This window comes from Neophocaena asiaeorientalis, unplaced genomic scaffold, assembly GCF_003031525.2.
Source record: "Neophocaena asiaeorientalis asiaeorientalis breed wild unplaced genomic scaffold, Neophocaena_asiaeorientalis_V1.1 scaffold204, whole genome shotgun sequence".
In the NCBI taxonomy this organism is placed as follows: Eukaryota; Metazoa; Chordata; class Mammalia; order Artiodactyla; family Phocoenidae; genus Neophocaena; species Neophocaena asiaeorientalis.
The window spans coordinates 7,286,528-7,305,566 of NW_020173922.1; the positions used below are offsets into that span (position 1 = coordinate 7,286,528).

Below are 19,039 nucleotides of genomic sequence, written 5' to 3' on the forward strand. Positions count from 1 at the left end.
CACCTAGCCTCTGCCTTTCATGAAAGTAGGGACTGGTGGTCCCAGGCCCGGTGGTCTGCTCCTGGCACCAGGAGGGGCCCCATGAATGAGCTGCATGACCTGAACTGGTCAGGGATGGCCTCCAGTGTGCCCATCCTGGTCTCCACTCTCTCTCTCTCTTTCTGCTCCTGCCTCCTTTTTTCTTTGCTTTCCCTTCCCTCCTTCCTCTTCATCCTTTCCATTCATTCCTTCTTCCTTCCTGGGCCTTGGGCTTACCTGTGGCTCCCAAAAACACTATTTAAGCCAACAGAAAAGCACTCAGAATTAAAGAAAAAGTTGCCACAGCTTGGCAGAATGTGTTGGCCTTCACCTAGATCAGCCCAGACCCAGGGCCTAGAGGGGGAATCTGCTTCCTACTGTAGCCGTTTCCTAAGGCCGCTGTAACAAGTACCACAGACTGGGTGGCTTACACAGCAGAGATTTCTTGTCTCACAGTTCTGGAGGCCAGAAGTTCAAAATCACGGCATCTGCAGGGTTGGTTTCTCCTGAGGGCTTTGAGGGAAGGATCTGGCCCAGGCCTTTCTCCTTGACTTGTAGATGGCCATCTTCTCCCTGTGTCTTGTCACATCATCTTCCCTCTGTATATGTCACTGTGTCTCAATTTCCCCTTTTTAAAAGGTCACCAGTCATACTGGATTAGGACCCACCCTAATGATCTCTGATAACCAGGCTTCCCTGATGGCACAGTGGTTAAGAATCTGCCTGCCAATGCAGGGGACACGGGTTCGATCCCTGGTCCAGGAAGATCCCACAGGCTGTGGAGCAGCTAAGGCTGTGCGCCACAAATACTGAACCCCGCGTGCCTAGAGCCTGTGCTCTGCAGCAAGAGAAGCCACCGCAATGAGAAGCCCACGCATGGCAACGAAGAGTAACCCCTACTCGCTGCAACTAGAGACAGCCCGCAGGCAGCAATGAAGACCCAACGCAGCCAAAAATAAATAAATAAATTTATAAACAAAACAAAACAAAGCTGGATGACCTCTGTCAGGACACTATCTCCAAATAAATGAAGTCCTCTGTCAGGACTTCAGTATGTCACATTCTGAAATACTGGAGGTTAGGAGTTCCACATATGAATTTGAGGGGGAAACACAATTTAACCCATAACAACTACCTTCTACCCACCCGTTGACCACACCCTTTTTGATTTATTGAATGAGATAAAAATAGGGAACTACAGGGACACATCACCTTCTGAAGAAATTATATGGGAGTCTCGGGATAGGGGAGGACAAGATAGGAATGTGAAGGGGAGAAAGACACCCAAGAATGAGAAAGGAGGGTTGAACTGACAGAGAAGCTAAAACTATGTTCATAGCCTCGCCCAAGGGTTCTGTGGCTGTGCTCTGGGGATCTGCGGGGCCTGGGTTCATATCTCAGATCTGCCACATACTGGCAGTGGGGCCTTTCCCCTCCCTTGTCAAATGTGATAATAATGGCACCTAACTTACGGGATGGTTGTGAAGGGCTTAGTACTGTGCCCGGCACATGGTAACTCAATACGCAGTAGGCGGGCTGTCGCTGTTATTACCAGCAGCAGAGGTCTAGCCTAAGTAAAAATGGTCCAGGAAGAAGCTGTGACAGAGAAGAGGCTAATTGCCACTGATTCAGGCCCCCTGACTCTGTTCTCATGAACAGCAATGAAGACAAGGGAACCAGAGCAACAGTCAGCCCGAGGTTTCTTCAGCTGTAACCTGTGGACCAAAGGCATCAGAACCAGCTGGGCCCCAGCCAGGAAATGCAGAATCCTGGGCCCCTCATGAACCCGGCTACTTCAGGACTTGTGTGGGTAGGTCCCAGGAACCAGAAGTTTAAAAAATCTTTTTAATTAACTTACTTTTTGAAGTATAGTTGATTTATAATGTGTTAATTTCTGCTGTACAGCAAAATGATTCAGTTATCCATAGACATACATTTTAAAAATATTCTTTTCCATTATAGTGTATCACAGGGTATTGAATATAGTTTCCTGTGCTATACAGTAGGACCTTGTTGTTTATCCATTTTATATGTAATAGTTTGCATCTGCTAACCCCAAACTCCCACTCTGTACCTCCCTCCTCTTCCCCTTGGCAGCCACAAGTCTGTTCTCTATGAACCTGGTGTTTTAAAGAAGCTCCCATGTGATTCTCATGCACATTAAAGTCTGAAAACACCTGGGCTAGACCACAGGTTCTGGAGCGGCAGAGATGAGGCTTGTCCATCAGTAACCCCAGATCTACACAGCCCTGTTGTGAGGTAGGCACACTCTGACACCTGTTCCTATCGCCAGCATTCCTTGGCTGAAGTCAGAGAGGTGGGCTTGAGCCATTATGCATAAAACAAATCTCTGTGTGTCATGTTCTAAACGTTCAATTGAGAGAGATTGCATTGGCAAATCAAGCCTTTTACATCACTATAAACTTCACTGAGCCCAGATACTACGTTCTGGGTTGCCCATTCCTCCTCTCTCCACTGCTGGAGTCACCTAGTCTTGACCTCGGGCTTAGCTCAAGATGACCTCGGACCTTAGGCTAGAGAGGTGTCAGGATATCTGGCCCAACACCCTTGCTGTGTCCGTCTCTGTACCATTTCCTCTCTTCTTGGGCACCGTCCACTGCCTGCTGCAGGAAGGCCTGAGGCCCACCTTGTCCCCCAGGGCCTGCGTTCATGTCTTGTTCCCAAACACCGAGCCCCAAAGGTCATGGGTCCTCAAGGCTGAGGTTCTGTCCCCAGGCCAGTTTAGGGTTCTGCCATCTTCTTGGCAAAGCTTCCAAATTCTGGTCTACTTTCTAGGGCCTTCAGATCTCATCTGTTGCTGAAGTCCATCTGTCACCAAACTCCACCTGCCTCTCAGGACACCTCCAGTGATCCCCCAAATCATAGACGGCATACTGGTTAGCAGCACAGCCTGGGTGTAAGCCTGGCTCTGCCGCTTGGAAACTGTGTGACTGTAGGCAAATGGCCCAGCCCACCAAGCTCAGTTCCTGCAGCCGTGACAGCCCTACCTCACAGGGTTGTTACGAGAATCCGGCAAGGTCACACACGTAAAGTCAGGCACGGTGCCTGGCTCATATAAGGGCTCAAGAAACGCTGGCCACCAGCACAGAAGCTCCTCTATTCTGAAAGCTTGGAAATGCAAGCAAAACTCCACACCAAGCAAAAGCACCTCCAGCTGCCCAGAAGGTGGCACCGATGGTCACTCAGAGAGTCACTTTGGACCTTGGAACAAATGGACTCGTGAGCAGCCTTTTCAGAACTGACCTTTCAATGACCATAATAATAGTAATAACAGTAACAACAAGAAATACTTAGGTTTTACTCATTATAAACCAGGCACTGAGCTAAGACTATTACTCGTTTGATCCTTTCAGTAATAAGGCTGGTACTTTATTACCCCATTTTACAGATGAGGAGACTGAGGCACAAGGTCACAGGACTAGTAAGTGTCAGAGTCCGAACTGAACCCCAGCTTCTTCCTGGCTGCAGAATCTATGTACTTAACCGCTATTCTGCTGCCTCTCTTAAGTAGTAACATTTAGGAATCAAAATAATTACTATTGGGCTTCCCTGGTTGCGCGGTCGCAGTGGTTAATCCACCCGCCAACGCAGGGGACCCAGTTCGAACCCTGGTCCAGGAAGATCCCGCATGCTGCGGAGCAACTAAGCCCGTGCGCCACAACTACTGAGCCTGCGCTCCAGAGCCCGCGAGCCACAACTACTGAAGCCAGTGTGCCTAGAGCCCGTGCTCCACAACAAGAGAAGCCATACCAACGATGAGAAGCCCGCGCACCGCAACGAAGAGTAGCCTCCGCTCACCGCAACTAGAGAAAGCCCGTGCGCAGCAACGAAGACCCAACGCAGCCAAAATAAATAAATTAAAAAAAAAAAAAAAAAGACTTTGCACTCCCAATGCAGGGGGCCTGGGTTCAATCCCTGGTCAGGGAACTAGATCCCACATGCATGCCACAGCTAAGAGTTTGCATGCCACAACTAAGGAGCCTGGGAGCCGCAACTAAGACCCAGGGCAACCAAAAATAATAATAATAATAATTACTATTCCCTCCCTCCCTCTTCTCTTGCTATAGGCCACTGGCCCAGATGCTTGTCCTTGTTCCTCTACCTTGGACTACTTTACCTCCCAGCTGAGTTGGACATCCTGTCAGCCCAGGTTCATTCTCTGCTACCTGCCCGCCCCCCCAGGTAAGTCCCCACCTTTCTCTATGGCTGAATGGGCTGGATCCAGTCCCATCTTTAGGTGGGACACCTTGACAGTATTTGATGAACTTGACGAGTGAATCCTTTCTTAAGGAAAAACAGTCATTCACTTACAATTTATGTGTCCTGGATAGTTGTTAGATTGACCTAAAACAGGGTATGTCTGTAGCACGACTGATTGCAGATTATTTTTCCAGTAACTTAAATCAAGGAGTATTGCATTAGCCAAGTAATGCCTATTTGATGAGGTGGAAGGGGTGTGTCTTCCCCTCTGTATGGTCTCTGACTGCTGGAAGCTGGCACAGGGGGGCGGCGCTCCATGACCTGTAATAGTTTATTCAGGGTCCACATAATGCACGTCAGCAGAGTGAGCGAGCACATCTCTGTCCTGGCATCAGACGTCCCTTTCCTAGGTGTAGATAGAACGCATGGATGTCTGTCCACTGTCACCGTGGAAATATCATCATCAGAGTTGGTGCTACCTGCCTGTGAAATCAAACCATTTTAATTAACTGGTTACTGCTTCCTTAAATCCTTTTTGGAACCTGGCAAGCCATATATGTGTATGTGCACACCAGATTTGGGAGGAAGTTTACAAGTAACTCAATGTCTTGTCCCTTAATTTTTCGTGTATTAACTTTGTTTTTGATGAAGTACTGCATTTACAAATCCATTTCCTCATGCTAAAAAGGTAGAATCAACAGAAGACAGTCAGGTACATGATCTCAAAAGGGGAATTTCCTCGGAAGCCCTCAATGACAACACAAAGAAAACAAAGGGAGTTTGCGACTGTGAATCACAGTCTCCACCAAAATCCACATTCATTCACCCAGACAGCCCTGGGAGGCAGCTGGCCAGCCCTTTGCTAGACACCACTTGGCAAAGCTGATTTCTCTCCAACCCTTTGCCACTGTTGGGCTGGCTCGCCCCCACTCAGAGCCCAGTTCACCCTCTGCCCGGATGATTGCATCCGCCCACTGGTGTTCACGGAGCTAAATCATAAACAATTGCATCCCTATAGCAAATGAAAGGGAAAGTGCCAGTTACCAAAGCAGGAAAGTGGGGGTGGATTTAAACAGCTGGAGAGAGCACAGAGCATTTGTGTCTGCTGGGGCACAGAGCGAGCCCTTGCACCTGAGAGGCGAGATAAGTGGGTACCCTCTTGGGTCTCTGAAAAATGGGTCCGTGATTAAACGCCTGAAAGTCCCACCCCAGCACCTGGAGGTCTGAAGTTTTCGAGCGCTCCGTCTAGAAGCCTTGCATAACTTTTGACATATAGTAGTGACGTAGGTGTGGATAGCGTCAGTGCCAGAGAATGTGCCCGGTGGCTAGCCATTCCCATTCCCTCTCTGCCGGTGCCTATCTGGAGGGGCCCTGAAATGAGGGTGTGATTTTCAAAGGGGATCAGGACAGTAAGAAGTAATCCAGGTGACCAGCAGGGCCATCAGAATCCCACCCTCTCAAACACACTCAGAGAATCCTATGTTTCAGCCCAACTTTCATATCAAAAGGTTGAACAAATCTAAGGTGCCCACCCAGTGGACAGGATTTCTAGGTGCCTGAATTTCCAGGCTACCTAAGAGGGTAAGTGTGGCAAGCAGGGTGATGCCAGGCAGGCTCACGAAGGCCACAGTGTCCTGCTGAACCACAAAGGCTTTAGTGAATGAGAACCTTCCGCCCCCTCCAGTCCTCATGGCCCGGCAGTGCGGGGATGAAGATAAAGGGGGCAGCGGGTGCATGATTATTCTCACAGTCTCTGCACTCCAGGTGCTATTTTTACATGTCTGTGCGATTAGCCAGCCCTGCTTTTTTTTTCCCAAGCAGCCTTATACTTGCACTGGGACAGACACACACACACACACACACACTCTCTCTCTCTCTCTCTCTCTCTCTCTCTCTCTCTTTCACCTCAGCTCTGGATATATTATAACCTGCTCAGAACAGAAACCCTGATTCTTACCTGAACAGCTTGCAGGCTGAGGGCTGCTCCTCTCTCCGGTCGAAGGGAAAGGGGATCCACTTGGTCTCGTCCGCTCTGTGGTGTCACTGTCACCGCGCTGCAGCTGCTTCTCCAGCAGCCCCAAGCCGACTCTCTGAACCTCCCGGTGGCCGCGGCTCTGTGTGGGGAGAGGGGACGGGCCGTGGCATGTACATCAGGTTGCTGGTCCGCCTGCAGACACCGTGCCACAGAGCTGGCTCCCAGTCCCGCAGGGCTGTGCGGGAAGCAGGGAGGCAGGCGGGGGACTGACAATGCAGCCTCTGGGTCTCTCTCTGGCCTCGTTGATCTGCAGAGGGGACCTGCCTTAGCGACCCCGCCCACAGGGATGCACACGGAGCTCTAAGGGCCCCCAACCCTGGGCAGCCAGTGGCAGGCCCAGGGGCACAGAGCTGGTGGCCAGCAGGGAAGGGAGGCAGAGACAGCAGACGGCCGTGGCAGCTCTCCTGGGTGTTATTTTAGCGTGGTTTGTCTTGGGGCAAATGGCTGAGCCGAATGGACTACTAGCCTGTCTGAGCAGATTCCTGTTTATTTTGAGGCCTCAGTTGGCAGGGAAACAGCGGGTCGCGGCTCAGAGACACTCCTCTGCAATCAGAAGGCTGCTGGATGAAAGGGAATCCTTTTCGGTTCTGGCATCTGGCATCCCGCACGGGGTGTAGATGTCTGTGTGTGGCAGTGTGTGTGTGCCTGTCTGTGCTGTTCCCATTTTGCAAAGCTGCTCGAGGGAGTGGCCATGCAGTTAGGGCTGGGGAGGGGCTGCAGAGAGAATATTTCTGCCCTTCCTCACCAGTGGTCAAGCCTGTCCATGCTGAACTAGGTGAATCATCCGGTGGGGATTTCTTCAATGGACCATGGGTGGCATCTTTGTGCCCCTGGCCAGGATGGGGTAACGAAGAGAGGAAGCTGCCTGTACAAATAACTCTTTGGCTACAAGGTGAGGAATGAAACTGGACTGAAAGGATACAGCTTGGGAGGTGTCTTTGAAGAGACCAAATGGAAACATGATTAATAGTTTCTTATAATTGATGAAGAGTCCTACCTGCTTATGCAGGCGTCTGAGCCTGGGAGGTGTCACAGAGTGTGTGTGCAAGCCTGCCCACCTGGTGATTCAGATAGGAGGTACAGATTGGCCTGTTGGAATTAGAAATATGCTCACTGGTCTCTCCCTCCTCTGGGAAGGTGGGGGTGGAAAACTGTTCTCCAGACTCATCAGGGAGCAGCCAGGGAGACTTCATGTGCCTCTGAAGGGACAGGCTCAGAGAAGCTCACCTCCTGTGACAGAACTAGAGGCACAGACATCACACAGCTCCGATAATGGATGAGCCACAGATCTCCTAAAAGGGACTTGAGAGGTGCAGAAAGAGTTGATTTCTGCAAACTTTATTAACAGGGACCTCCATGAATTGCCACTACCACATATTCAAAGGTCCTAATAATTTGCTTTTTAAAAAATAGTAATTTTCTCGAGCATCTGCACGATTCCAGAGGACCTTCAGACAGTCATCTTCTCAATATTGGAGGATTGCTCTGCTGCATGCAGGGGGCAGGTGAACTGTTTTTAACCACATGGAATGATAGATTGTAAAGTTAGGAAACACCCTGAAAACACCGAGGACAGAGATACAGCTCAGCGTCTCACCCAGTTTGCCCCCATAGTTTCTTAAGTCCTCACTGGGTCTGAAAGCTGGTCTCCCACCTCAGGCTAGCACCCTTGAACCTGCCCACACAGGGCTGTTGACCATTTCTGGGCTGTTCAGCATCTCAGGGCCCTGACTCCCTGCTTCCTGAAAGAGATTCATGAGGCTTTCCGAGCCACGTCTTTCCCGCAAGCCAACACGATTATGGTGACAATCAAATGTGCCCAAGCATGTGACGGCACCTTGAACACCGGTAATGCAAGTGTAAGTCATTATTTTAGTGTTACTTCTCCATTACATCTAGTTGTGAAATGCTGTTAAAAAAAAAAAAAAAAAAGCCAAAAAACCACACAGCTTTCAGGCAAATACAACCACTAGCTACTGATATAAACCAGTTTCTTTATTACATATCAGGTGTTGTTCGGCAATGTTCCTGTCCAGATACTGGGAACTGATTCCTCAGTTCCTTAAAGTACTTACTGTAATATAATTCTCCTTAATATTGAATTTTTTAATGTTTTGGTTTAACTTCCCTCAAGTTCCATATTTATTTCAACTTCCATGTTGAAATGTCTAGATTTATCATTTTTAAAAAATTTATTTTATTGAAATATAGGTGATTTACAATGTTGTGTTAATTTCTGCTGTACAGCAAGGTGATTCAGTTATACATATATATATTCTTTTTCATATTCCTTTCCATTGTGGTTTATTACAGGATATTGAATATAGTTCCCTGTGCTATACAGTAGGACCTTGTTGTTTACCCATTCTCTATGTAATAGTTTGCATCTGCTAATCCCAAACTCCCACTCCATCGCTCTTTCACCTCCTCCCCCATAGCAACCACAAATCTGTTCTCTATGTCTGTGAGTTTGTTTCTGTTTCATAGATAGGTTCATTTGTGTCATATTTTAGATTCCACATATAAGTGATATCATGTATTTGTCTTTCTCTTTCTGACTTATTTCACTTAGTATGACAATCTCTAGGTCCATCCATGTTGCTGCAAATGGCATTATTTCATTCTTTTTTATGGCTGAGTAGTACTCCATTGTGTGTGTGTGTGTGTGTATACCACATCTAGATTTATCATTTAAATAATGTATGTTCAGATGCTTGGAGTCATGAGACATGATAATGTTAATACTTCCTGGCCCCTCTGTTATTTAACATGGGAAGGGACAGGACGTTTCCTAGTTTAAAAGTCTGGCCTCAGAATAGCCTTCCAGCTCTGGGCTAGGAAATAGTCCATGGAAATAATAGCTGTCCAAGCCACTTATTAAGCGTTCACAAGATGCTAGATCCTATAGAGAGTGTGTAACAGAAACCATATCTTCCCTCAAAGCGTTTAGACCACTTTTAAAGCCATTAAGACTATTTAAGGTGTTTAAGTGATTAAAACTTTATATGCTTACTAGCCCTGCAGAGGGTGGATCTGAGAAAGGAAGAAAATGACAGATTTCGAGAACCAACAAAAATCCTAGTAGAAGCCGGGTAGGTTTATCCACAGAGGTGTGGCCTTGGCCGGAGTCAGCCACGTCTAGAATGTTCTGGCCGGTGCTGGAGGTGAGATTTCTCCTTCCGTGTCCTAAGAGATTGACTCACTATCAAGCACTTCAGCAGCAGCTATTACAGAAAGTGGTTCTAAACCTCTTATAAGAGCTTTAGAAGGGCGAGAAAGGTAGAATGGGGCGTTTCTTTGTTTTTTTCTTATTCTGTGCTCAGTGCCTCTGAAAATCAGACGTAAGACTGTCCCTTTTTGACAAATACCGTATGCTAACACATATATATGGAATTTAAGGAAAAAAATGTCATGAAGAACCTAGGGGTAAGACAGGAATAAAGACGCAGACCTACTGGAGAACGGACTTGAGGATATGGGGAGGGGGAAGGGTGAGTTTTGACAGGGCGAGAGAGTGTCATGGACATATACACACTAACAAACGTAGTAAGGTAGATAGCTAGGGGGAAGCAGCCGCATGGCACAGGGATATTAGCTCGGTGCTTTGTGACAGCCTGGAGGGGTGGGATGGGGAGAGTGGGAGGGAGGGAGACGCAAGAGGGAAGACATATGGGAACATATGTATATGTATAGCTGATTCATTTTGTTATAAAGCAGAAACTAACACACCATTGTAAAGCAATTATACCCCAATAAAGATGTTTAAAAAAAAAGACTGTCCCTTTTTAACTGCACCAACATGAAAAAGGAATCAGAGCGTGATAGATTCAGTAGGACTCCAAATGTCCCAGAAAATAAATTTTCTTTCTCTCCCGGCATAACACATAAGTCCTGGCTTCTTGTTCTTGAACCTTGAGGCTGACATTCAGTATTTGCTTTAAAATTTCCCCTTCACACATCCTGTTTACATAAACGGTACAGTTATGTGAAATGCATACCAGACACTGCATTTTCTTTCTAATCTCATTTGACCTTGTTCAGACTCCACAAATCCTAATCAGCTGACAAGAGAAATCAGATACTGCCTGCCGCTTTCTCCCTGCAGTAAAGTATTTCCTTCTGTTTATGCCCAATCATGCAATTAAATGAAGGGCATGCTGGCCTCCTGGCAAACCAGCTGCCAAGATGACGGAGGGGAGCAATTTGACAAATAGGGCACAGGGAAATACAGCAGACATTCACAGGAAATTGTATTGGTTGCCCAAGGAGACCTGACAGACACAAACATCACCAGAGCTACAGGACAGAAATGGGGTCCAGAGGTCCTCCAGTGAGAAGGTGCCTCGCTCTGATCCCACTCTAACCCAAGAACAGGAACTTGTCCCCGTTTGTCAGCCTGGCTCTCAGCGGCTTCAGGGGAGGAGGCGTAATTAGGGAGGGTCACACCCATGAGAAGTAGGCTTCCTCTTTCTGATCTTGGTCACCCATAGCCTATTGTATGTTTTCCTAGATCTCAGCTTTTCAATTTTTATTTTAAGATATTTTATCTTTAAATAAAAGTAATGCCTTGTGCACATGTTAAAAATGCACAATGTATAGAGAGGTATAAAATGACCCTCACTAACCCCCTTCTTCCCAAGATAACCACTATTTACTTTTTTTTCTGGATCCTTTGAGGGACAGAAATGTCTTTACACACTTGAATGTGTGTATGCTTAAAAGCGATTTGCTAGGCACGGTCCTGCATTTTTTGTTTTTCACTTAATAATAGATCTTTGCACATTGGTCTGGTACATCCAAGTGCCGATATTCCTTGCCTGCATTATTGCAATACCTCCTCGCCGACTTCCCTGCTTCTACCCTTACCCCCTACAGTTCATTGCAGAGGGATCCTGCTAAAAGGTAAATCGGATCATGTTTCTATTTGGTCAAAACTGCCCAGTGCCTTTCTTTGGCACTAAGAACAAAAGCTAAGCTTGCTGTTACCACCTGCCCCTCCAAATCCATCCCCGACGCATTCCTCCTTTTCACTGTGCTCCAGCCTCACTGTTCCTCATACAGGCCAAGTGTGGTCCTACCTCAGGGCCTTTGTACTTACTGTTCCCCCTGCCTGAAGTGCATGCATTTCTTTTCTGCCCCTTGATTCTTTACATGGCTGGCCCTTCCTTACCATTCTGGTCTCATTTCAGACCCTCCTCCCTGACCACCTGTTCTAAATCAGCCCCTCATAGATCTTTCTTTTTCTTCATAGATCTTTTTACTAGCCGAGAATTATCGTGTTCAGTTATTTGTTTACTTATATGTTGTCTGTCTTCTCCGAGCACACACAGTGGAATGTAAAGTCCGTGAGGAGAGCAGGGATTTTATCTGTCTTTTCACCCTTATATTCCCAGTACTTGGGCCAATGGTTCTCAAACTTGAATGTGCATCAGAATCGCAGATGACTGTACCCCAGCTCCAGAGTTTCTCATTCAGTAGGTCTGGAGCGGGCCTGGGAATTTGCATGTCTAACAAGTTCCCAGGTGATACGGATGCTGCTGGTCCATGGACCAGACTTTGAGAACCACCAGTCTAGACAGTGCCTGGCACACAGTGAGTTGCTTATACGTTTATTATGTGAACACACGAGTCTGCACGGAAGGATCTGCTATTTTCTTTGGAATGGCAGTTTTATTTTCACTATATCGTTTATTTATATTTATTGGACAGGAAACCTCCTCCAATTCTTTGTGACAGGAGGGCCCCAAGTTCTGTCAGCTAAAATGATGTATCAGCTCCATTGGTTTGTCAGCCAATGATAGAAACCTAAAGTGTTATAGGCCCAGGGGAGCCAGTGAGAGGCACCCCTCGTTCTCTGCCTCAGTAACACGTCAAAGCCAAAGGGGGTGGGATTCTCCCTTCATATGTGACAGAGAACTTTCCCTATGGGGAATCACTCAGGCCTCCCCTGTAATTGTTTAACAACTGTCCTGTTGACTTGCCTTGGTGTGTTGGAATGTATACAACACACACACACACACACACACACACACACACACACACACACACATACTTTTTCATACTGAGTTTCAGGAAGTTACAAGATGCCCCAAGTCCATTTTAATCTCAAATTTTAAAACTCCTGATCTAATCATTGGCTATCTATTTGGCAAAACAAACAAAAACAACCTGGATCCCCAGTTTGTTTTTAAATTCCCAATTAAATAAGAGGTTTAAATGTAATAAGACAAACCTTAGAGGACAACATTAGAGAAGAGCATTAGAGGAAAGCATTAGGTAATGAGATTTACCGTCTTAGGATGGGGAATGCTTTTTGAAGCATGATTTGAAACCCAGAAACAAAAACAGAATAGTGAGATTGATTCCATAAAATTTTAAATGATCTGTACAAGAAAGAAGAAAAAAGATCCTCCAGTTTAGACTCTGGGGAGAAATCTATGGAGCCTATCTTTTCCGTCTATATTCTTTCCACTTGAATTGTCTGGGTGGCCTGTGGCCAAGCGTGGTGGGATGAGACATAAGCTTATCAGAGCAGACGGGGTAAGACCACATCCTTCAGCAAAGCCCTGTCACTGGGTTCATTAGCCATGGTTTGGGGGTTTTCTGAGCAATTTTATTGAGATGTAATTCACATACCATGGAGTTTGCCTATTTCAAGTATACAATTAAGCGGTCTTAGTACGTTCACAAAGTTATGCAACCATCACCACTGTCTAATTTAGAACTTTTTTTGGTCATCCCCAGAAGAAACCCCATACCCATTAGTAATCATTCCTCATCCCTGCCCTCCCGCCAGGCCTACACAACCACCAGTCTACTTTCTGTCTCTGTAGCTTCGCCTGTTCTGGCCATTTTATATACATGGGATCATACAGCATGGGTTTCTTTTCCTTATAAAGCATAATGTCTTCAAGGTTCATCCACATTGTAGTTCGATCCATATTTATCAGAACGTCATCCCTTTTTATTGCTGAATAATATTTCACTGTATGGATATGCCATCTTTTATTTGTTCATCAGTTAATGGACATTTGGCTTATTTCCTCTGTTTAGATATCATGAGTAATGGTGCTGGAACATTCGTGTTGTATACAAGTTTTTGTGTGAATATTTGTTTTTATTTCTCTTGGATCTAGTGGCAGTTTTTCTCTTAAATATTTACCCAAAGCCTATTACTTAGCCTATTTAATTCTTTGGGTTTTAGCTTTGTTCTATCATGACCGCCTGGGGAAGCAAGCAGGCTTGGACCTCAGAGGCCCGCTTCCCGGAGTCCCGGCCCCTCCCTGCTTCTGTGTATTTGGGAATGTGCTTTCATCTCACTGTGCCTCACTCGTGGGGATGCCAGCTCTCTGAGCCTCTCAGGGATACTGTGAGGATTCATGGCATAAACCCAATAGGATCTGCTCTCGAGAAGGTGCTAACCCACAAGAGCAGGTTCACGTGCATGAGAGAAACAAGATACCCTCAGACCAAGGGCTCCCAGTACCACAGGTGATGGCATCAACCAAGAGGCCAGTGGCTGGATGCAGAGGCACAGACGTTATAAAACACAAAGTACCGTTTACTTAAGATTTGGGTTTCCTTGGAGATCTGAATTTGCTGAATTTGGTTGCTTTCCAAATCCTGCAAGCTGCCCTCTGAGTGAGGCCTCTGGCCTGGTCACCCTGTTCAGGGGGCAGGAGAAAAGGACAAGGCCATGCCTGGTGATGGGCAGCCGGACGGACAGACAAATTCTAAAGCCCACCCTCCAGCTAACGTTTCCCCAAAGACCATTCTAATCGAAGAACTCATCTAATCCAAAAGCACCTAGCTCTCTGCAGAGCCCCAGAGGTACCTCCTTTTGTGAAATTCCTCTGCCCCTGACCTTCTTGTTGGCTCTGGGGTAGGGGTGTGACCCCTCATCGCTGGGCGAACCCCCTGTAGAGGCACTGGGAGCCCCGGAGGCAGAAGAGGGGCCTGAAATACCTGAACTTTCTCCTGCTCTCTGACCATCACCTGTGCCCCTCGCTCTTTCACATCAGGCAGCAGGAAGTACCGCTGATAAACATGTAACTGAGGAATCTAATAGGAAAGGAGATGGTAGGCTTGCCTGGGTTCTGACTCCCAGGCTGCCACTTACTAGCTCTCTGATCTAGGACAAGTGACTGAGTTCTCTGAGACTCAGTTTCCCCATCTGTTAAATGGGGATAATAGTGGTATTTACCTCATAGGGTCCCTGTGAGGATTACCTGAGATGATGCCTGTCAGGGGCTCCAGTATACATTCGGAGCTCCATCGGTGTTTGTCATAGTAGTCAGAATTAAGGATCTCAAGTAATCTAGCCATCCTCTCTAAGCTATTTAGGGAGGCTGTTTTTATTTTTATCTATTTTTATTGGTTGGAAGCACCTAATGTGTGTTAGACACCACAGGGAGGGCTGGGGATGAAACTTAGTTTTCCCCAGGAATGTAAAATTCAAGCTGGGAGAGAAACTAAGATACATGCAGTTCTTAAAGAACAGGTAAACAGTGGACTGCAATGCCGAGGGGCAACGCTGTCCCAGTGTGGAGAGGGAGAGAACAGAAAAGGCTGGGTGGGCCAGATGCGGCCTCGGAGGGGAGGCAGCACGGAGTCTGGCCCTTGAAAGGCAAGATGGGTTCACATTAGCAGAGAAGAGGGAGGAAGAAGTGGGCAAAGGTGGGATGAAGGGAAGGGGAGACCCGTGGGAGCAGAAGCAGGTTGGGGGCCCAGTGGGTCTGGGCATGGTGGGTAGTCTGAGCCAGAGACAAGCCTTCTGGTGTCTTTCCCACTCTCAGGTCTCTAGGGATGACGTACCATGGGGTCTTTTAGTCACCTGTTCTACTAATGATTATCCTTTCTATGAGACTTTCTGTCACGCGTATATTTTTGTGGACTATAAGAGGGAGGAAAGAGGCGGGGTTATGTTGGAGGAGCTCTGGCTCTTAATCTAGACGATCACAAAAAATGCCGTACAAAGTGCCAACCAATGACCTTGGCCATCCTGCATGCAGCCCCCTTGATTGTCTTTGGGGACCCAGCCTTTCATTGCTTTCAGGCCATGTGGTTTTGAGTGGGGATGACTACACCCCCATGGCAGGGATGGCACAATACCCACATTGGTTCAGTGAATTGTGACCCTGAGACTCTAGCTAGAACTGTTGGGAAAGGGAAACACCTATTCTTGTAGGTTGGCTGGGCCAGTAGGATGTCAGCCCCCAGCTGCTGGCAGCCACCTTACCACCAGGATGAGTGAGTCTTCCTGGGAGTAGAATGACACAGGGATGCAAAGCAAGAAATGGAGAGAGACAGATTCAGGATAATATCATCTGGGCACCTGGATCCCACCATATCAAAACCCTGGCTGTTTCAGTTACATGAGGAAAACATTTTTCCCTTTTTTGGTCTAAGTCTCTTCAAACTGGATTTCAGTCCATTGTCACTAGAAGAATCTTGACTTATTCAAGGAGTTATCTTGTTCCCAGCAATGTTGTTGGCTTTACTCTTAGCATAGATATCTGTGGTCCTGAGCCAAGGGGTGGTGTGTGTCAAGGAATAACGGTACGCGTGTGCAAGCGATGGAGACACCTATCCATACCCTCAATAGGCACAGGTACATGTCACGTGCTCGGGTGGCGGAGATGTTAGAAGGAGAACCCAAAACTCTGCAAAATGTCGTTCTTCTTTGCCCCTTGACTCTGCTTACAGAGCAATTCTCCCCAAACCCTTGATTTTATTCCTCTTGTTCTCAACCAAAGAAGAGAGTTCTTAGATCTGTTAAGTATATTTTGCGGGGTCCTAAAGTCATCAGGGAGAGATGGGGAAGGGGGGAAAGGAATCTCTACAGATGCCGTTTGTGTTTCCTCCCTTTTGCCCAATTACAGGGAATCGGCTGGCATCCTTTTATTTATTTCCTATTCGATGCAGAGCTTTTAAAAAACTAAGCATTAGCATTACTGCAGTGGGATTTGTCTAATGATTTTCTGGGAAATGTCTTCTTGGATCTCAGCAAAGATAATTCACTTTGTAGAAACCCTTTCCTGCTTCCCTGCTAAGAATTCGACTCACCCAGTTCTTTCTGGAAGCAAGCTGGCCTCCGAATGAGAGAAGGGAGTACAGGAATGCTTTAGTCTAGCATCCATCACACAGCCTCAAGCCTGCCACCGACTCAGATCAGGGAGAAGCGGCGGGCGGGGGGTGGGGAGAGCGTTCATGCAGAGCACAAGCCTGAAGCCAAGCGGAAAGTCCACAGCAATCGGAGCCCCTTGGAGAAACGGATGCACTCACCTCTGTACTTTGGTTCTGGGGCACTTTCTTTCTGGGTGATGGCAGCTGCGTAGCCTATGGCATCCACACTGTCCTACCAGGACCGCTGCAGGCAGGCCACTGCGGGAGGAAGGGCGTGGCCTTCACCAAAGGAGGCAATGCCCTTATTCCCCTGGAGTCCAGGCTGTTGGAGCTGCTTGTTCTCTCTCTCCTGCTCCCTCTCTGATGTGTATGGAGCTCAGGGAGCCCCCAGAGAAGGGCCGTGTGCACACCACACACCACACCCGCCCTGATGCAGGTGGGCTCCGCAGCCTTGGGGAGCCTGGGGAGTGCGTCGTCAGGCCACCCTCATGGGGTCCCTACCAGTGCGGCTGGTGTACCCGCAGAAAGCCCAAGGACAAGCACTTGTGTATTTATTTCTCCCCCTCTCATGTGATCTTATTTTTGGACCAAACACAAAAGCTATTTGGGGGCTGGACAGCTGCCAGGTGAAAGGGCAGTTATCTCATCCAACTTGTCTCCATGCCTCTCTCTGAACTATGTCCCTGTTACCTTTCCACGTATAAGGCAGAAGGCGGGGAGGGGGGCTTGCTCTGAACCTTACTTTTAATATATCTGAGCTATTAGTCCAAATTACTAACTGTATTTTAACCAGTTCATCCCCACCCTTTGAGATTTCACAGAATATCTAATGAACAAAGTCACTGCTTTTATATCTGAGGCTGGTGGGCATGTCCTACAGTCAACACGCATCTGGCCGTCATCTGCACACTGCTGTAGACACAGAGACCCTCTTACCAGCACTGGGTGGGACCCCACCCCTGGAAGGCACTTGTGAGCAATGTGGAGGAGTGAGGCTCTTCCACTGAATCACACTGATTCCCCTGGCTGTTTCCGCTTCTAATTCCTAGACTTGTAAAACTGAACATATTTAAAAAGCTTGGGTTTTTGCCTCTGGTTCTTCCTCTTCAGAACTGAATGGGAAGCTTTGAAACCCTCATGCCTGACAAGATGCCAATTCCATATCATCTTCGCCATCACCACTGTCATTTCTTGAGCCCTTGCTAAATGCCATTTTCATGCTGAGCTCTTCTCGCGTTTGTCTCATTTATCCTCGCAACAGCTGTGTGGGGAAGGTCATCCTATTCCGATCTGAAAGCCAGAGAGGCAGAGGCTGGGGAAGGTGAGCTTGCCAAGGAGAGAGATCCCAGCCCCCATCGTCTGACTGAATAACAGGAACTTTCTGTCACTTTGCTCCCTGTCTCCATAAATTATTGAGATTTCACTGTTGTTTTCATTTTATAAGAAGAATAACAAAAACCTCACATTTGATTCAGACCCATGACTTCAATCCTCAGTTTCTTTTCCCAACCTCAGTTCTTGAAGGGGAAAAAGAATACGGTTTTCATCTGTTTAACAGTCCCAGGCCCTGATTCTAGGTACAGGATGGAGCGTCTCTGGCCTCCATTCTCCGTGGAGCCAGTTTCCTATGAATAATTCACTGTGCAAAGACACACACACCAGAGAGGACTGGGTGGGGCCGCCCAGGCTGTGGTCCCCACTGCATCCAAGGTGAATTGCCCTTTCTGTCTGCTGCCTTGAGGGAGAGCCAGGGAGATGGAGCCCAATAGCTTGTCCAACACTGCCCTCTGCTGGCCACTGGCATGCATTACCCCTAGGATGGTGGTCTTCAAGACTTTCCAATGGGCACACCAGGGATCATTTTTAGAGAACCAATTTCCAGGTTCCCAGTTTCTTTAGGTACCTTTTCCTAAAACTGATTTGCCTGAGAACATGTCTGTGTTCATAATAATCCTACCTTTACTGGAAAGCATACCCCTCACTCTTCAAAATTCTTACTAAGGAGCCATAACCCTGAATGTAAAAATTTCCAGGTCCAGGTTCTCAAACTGGAAGCTTCCTTTAAAAATTTAATTCAACTTCCCTTAATAACTAATTAAGGCAGTTTTTAATTGAACAACTTTGTCTCTTCCATCCCTTGAATTTGAGGGAGAGTACCGTGAAAGTTGTAGAGAATATTAGAAATAAAAATAACAGATTAATAGGTACATTTAAAGAATGTTGTCACAGCTTAAATTTTTAATTACAATATTTACAATATGCTGGAAGCTATTATCTTGAATCCATATGAACTTAGTGGTGAACCTTTAACGTCAATTTTTAAATGTGAGTATAAGTAACATTATTTTTCAAAATTGTTTTAGAAGGCACAAGGGCAAAAATGGGTGAATCAGTCAGCCCTTGGCTTTTATCCATCCATCCACCCATCCATCCATCTTTCCACCCATCCAGCCAACACCCATTGAGCATCTATCAGGCATTGTTTGGGGCACTAGACATGAAAATGGTGAGCAAAAACTGACATGTGACATGCCAAATTCTTACTTATGAGTCCCTCTAGGGAATTGAGTGAGGGGAAACAGATTAATTTAGTACTTTCTCAAATAAATGTAAGAATTCACATTTGATAAGTACTTCCAA

The 19,039-nt window shown here is 46.9% G+C and overlaps 1 protein-coding gene across 3 annotated transcripts in view; it reads right to left on the reverse strand.

Annotated features, from left to right (window-relative positions):
• Positions 1-16,902, reverse strand: part of FGF1 (fibroblast growth factor 1) — a 101,950-nt gene extending 85,048 nt beyond the window's left edge. For 2 of the 3 annotated variants that reach the window (XM_024752435.1, XM_024752436.1), the window contains exons 1-2: positions 16,559-16,902; positions 6,197-6,353 (exon numbers count right to left, since the gene is read on the reverse strand). The gene's annotated coding sequence lies outside the window, so the exon portion shown is untranslated. Of the gene's footprint in view, positions 1-6,196; positions 6,354-16,558 lie in introns of those variants that run through there. The other variant, XM_024752438.1, reaches the window with a different exon arrangement.
• Positions 16,903-19,039: the final 2,137 nt, after the last annotated feature.